A 4,176-nucleotide genomic window follows, 5' to 3' on the forward strand; every position below is an offset into this window, starting at 1 on the left:
CATATTGTTGTCTTTGTAGTAGTTATTCGCAGTATAAGATGCAGACATGATATCTTGTCTAAACAATATTAATACAAATCTTTCTTCTCTTTGCACTAAGAGAAAGCAGCTGTATACCTCTCCTATTTTGTATGTATACACACACACACACACACACATATATTTTCACTGTAAAATGGTCTTTCATTTATATTCCCCATTTTTGTTTTGTTTTGTCAGAGATAGGTGTTCCATTGCTGTTAGAGAAGCTATATTTGGAGAAGTCTTTAAAGGACCTTTTCATACTTGACACCAGCTCAAATATCATAGGTACTTGAATTCAGCAAAATATCCCAATATAGTCTAATAGTCCGTAACAGTTGTGGGTTATCAGCAGAACGGGCTGTAATGAATAAATCTGATTCTTTAATTTTTTTCCCAGGGTGGTAACAAGTTCATTCATGCATTAAATGGCAACATAAGCAGAATGCATGATTGAGAAATGAGGTTCAGACACATTCTTCTGCAGACATCAAAAGAGGATTGATAGACTCAAAACCTTCCAATTCAGATTGCTTAATTTTCCTCACAGTGTCATTGTCATCTGGAGTGAGTTGGACAGGTTCAATATTAAACTGAGAATAAAAGTTGTCCATACCAAATTCTCCAGCAATATTTGGTTTAAAGGCTGGTACCACCTGTTTTTGCCCCATCATATCCCAATCAGTATTTCAAAAGAATGGATTTCCTTGAATATCAGCAAATCCTGTTTGAGGATAACAACCCAATTGTTCTTTTGGGTCCTTGTTATGAAAATTCTTCAGGACACTTGCAGCTTTTACAGAAAGAGAATGTAGTATGCAAATCTGTTTTTCCAAAATAACTTCTCAGAGATAATCCTCTCTTGATAAGGGTTATCAGAGCTCCCAACAATATCAAATGGAGACCTTCCTGCCATCACCTCAAATATTAGGATGCCAAGGGCCTACCAGTCATCACTGAAACCATAATCTTCTCTTCTTAAAATTTCAGGAGCAATGTAATGAGGAGTACCATAGAAAGTGCTGGTCGTAATCCTTCCTTACACATGCCATTATCAGTGAGTTTCATATGTCCTTCTGAGCCTAGTAACACATTGGCCAATTTCAAATCTCTATGAATTATCCCTTGTTCATGAAGATAATTTAATGTCAAACTGATTTCTGTAGAGTAAAAGCTGGCATGTTCTTCAGGAAGTTTTCTTTGTCACTGCATGTGAAACATTAGATCTCTTCCATTTACTTACTGAATAACAAAGAACAATCTGCTTTCTGTCTGACAAGAAAGCCCAACAAGAAAAGGATGATTAGATGCCTGCTCAAAAACATGCATCTCTGTCTATACCCAATCAATGTCCTCAACATCATTAACAAGCTCTTTTTTTCACAACTGTCATTGCATAAGTATGATTTTTTTTTTTAATTGGACCAGTAGCACTTTTGCCAAACTTCCTCTCCCTATTACTTGGAGCAAATCAAAGACCTGAAGACTCAAACTAGATGAAGCTTTGGCACTTTCCCTGGTGTTCATTGCCTCCTTTTCTTCACCAACTTGGTCCAAACTCTCATGACTTGAAGGATTATAAGGAATTACTGTCTATGCATGGTCTGAATGCATGGATGCATCATGGGTTCCAGTGGCAAAGAATGCCACTCACATTCAAGTGTGACAAGTTTGTGGCATTTCTTATGAACCAAGAGTTTATAGTTGATACATTTATGCCCCTGGCATCCAGCCTCCATATTCACTCTGTGCAGATGGCACAATGAGCATGCCTATTGAAATGTTTGGCTTGAAAAGTATGGCCATTTGCCTAATAAAGCTTTCTCTAGCAGCGTGCACTTCTGCAGTAGACAGGTTTATCTTCCCCTGGACAAGGCATTCCAGGATGCTCTTGTACACAGGGGAATACATGAATTAAGAGTTCAGAATCCTTATTTAGCTCATAAAGCCCAAAGGCTTCTTCTAACTACAACTGAGATGATACAGTACATGGGTCTCCTTCCTCATCTATCCACTTCATGGTGAAAAGCTGTTCTTTGTCAAAAGAGCCCATGTCTTGAGCTTTATTGCAAAGTCCTTTAAAGGAGATGGAAGGCTCAAAATGCATGATCAAAATATCTCTACAGTATAGGTTTTCACACGGACCTAGTGAGAATGATCCCTGCCACTGCCACCCGCCACCATGTGGGACATGGCACAGCTGTCCCTCTGGGTCGGCATCTCCTCACTCCCCCGCCTGGAAGTGGGAGGCTGCAAGTGCAGGCAGGGGTGGTGGAGCACCATGGAGGGCTTGGCCGCTTGCGCCCACCTGAGAGCTGCAGCTGCCCAATCACCTACCTGCCCGGCCACCTCCCCAACCTCTTTCTTTCATTTTTATTAATTTATTTAATTTTTTTCATTGTGAAAAAGTCTTTATTTTAAGAAAAAAAATCAGTTAACAAAATTTTTCTTAACACGTTTCACCTAGCAAAATACACCCAAAAGGAAATCACATTACAAAGAAAGCTTTAAGTCAAGGCCTCACCAATTCGTACAGTATTAGTATTGTGTCCCAATTCTGAAAACCAACTCTTTAAAAAGCTTAAATTTAACCTAAGATTTATTTAAATAAAAATATAAACTAGAATTAACAAACATGAGAAATGTTCCTCTTTGAATTAGGGATCTAGCACCTTTGAGTTGTCCAAAAAATACATCTCTCCTGGGTCGGCGCCACGGATCCACGTTTCCTTAACATACTTAACACTACTTTACTCAGGAAACACCACTCCAAGTATACTACCAAATGTTAATTGTGAAAGGCAGAAGGAAGAAAATAGTTTTAGTTGATGTAATATCAATATCACATGCTAGAAGGAAATTTTGCATAAGAAAACACTAAAGAGGTAATTTTTTAATCCAGATTTCACAAACTCATGGTGCAAAATGGGTCCCACAGCTTCCTCTAGTCATAAACTGCTCCTCACTGCGTGTTGGCTGCCTGTGACAATTTGATTGAGGACTCCAACCTCCCTAAACAACTAATCATATCCCCCCACCCACGCTGTTCTGACCACTGCAGCCAGCCCCATAGCAGCCACTCACTGACTGGCTCTCTAGGCCGCTGTAGGTGGCCTGGGCTGCTGACACACCTGTGGCCTGCATCACCTGGCTGCTGTAAGCCCCATTGCTGGCCCCTGTGGTAGAACTGAGGAATAGCTCTAAGTAGCGATGCTGCATGTTGGCTCTGTCCTTAGACATGGCCATCATGGCTTCCTCATGGGTGGTGAACTCCACATTGGCTTCGCCTGTCACTCTGCAGTCAGGCAAAATTTTGATGTTCACTCTCGTGGGGTTGAGTGGTGAGAAGTTGTAGATGTTCTCAGTGGCTTTGTAGGGTGGCTGCCACATGTGGACACAGTGGCCGGTAACTCCCCATCTCTGTATCTGTGGTCATACATGCTGGAGAGACAGTAGTTGAGGTCTCTCCCAAACAGGTCGGTGGTGAAGCCATACCCATCACTGAGGCCGCTGTACTCCTTGTAACCCCCGCAGCCTGCACTGTAGGCCCTGGAGCGCATCCTTTCCAAGCCTGCCTGCTTCACGATGCCAGTGTATCTCCGTGCAGTGCTGGGCCGGTCGTAGGGCCCTGGCACTGCACCGACATGAACTTCAGAGGTGGATCTGAGGAAGACCTCACCTCTTCCTGGCTGCTCTTGAACACCTCAATGTACCTGTGCCTGATCCTCTCCTTGTGCTTCCCAAGCACCTTTTCAGCAAGCTCCTGAGAAGCAAACTGCTTGAAAGCTTCACCTGTGATATGGCCCTCAGGGTCCACAAGCAGTGTGATCCTGTCTGGCAGGATCTCCAGCCCTGAGAGGAACTGCACGATCTCTTCCATTGTGCACCCGAATGGGAGTCCCTGGAGCCGCACAAAGCCCTCATCGGCGGTGTTTGCACTGTTGGGGCCTCAGTGCTTCATCTTCCAGTCCATCTTGGTCCTGTGGGACTTGAACGCCCGATGTACCAATGCCCCATGCTTTCCCTGTCTTTTTTCAGGGCCATTTTGACATCATCTTCGGACTCGAGTTCAACAAAAGCCTCACCACTCCACCTGCCTTCTTTAGTGTAAATGAAATGGACACCTGTGACCCCATCGTGAATCGCGCAGTCTGA

At 43.2% G+C, this 4,176-nt stretch overlaps 2 pseudogenes; both read right to left on the reverse strand.

Moving 5' to 3' along the window:
* Window positions 1-488: 488 nt before the first annotated feature.
* Window positions 489-2,241, reverse strand: LOC101560536 (annotated as a pseudogene).
* Window positions 2,242-3,045: 804 nt separating this feature from the next.
* LOC101560933 overlaps window positions 3,046-4,176 on the reverse strand; it is a 10,869-nt pseudogene continuing 9,738 nt past the window's right edge.

The sequence above is a fragment of the Octodon degus genome, unplaced genomic scaffold (genome assembly GCF_000260255.1).
Source record: "Octodon degus isolate 3935 unplaced genomic scaffold, OctDeg1.0 scaffold00144, whole genome shotgun sequence".
Taxonomy (NCBI): Eukaryota; Metazoa; Chordata; class Mammalia; order Rodentia; family Octodontidae; genus Octodon; species Octodon degus.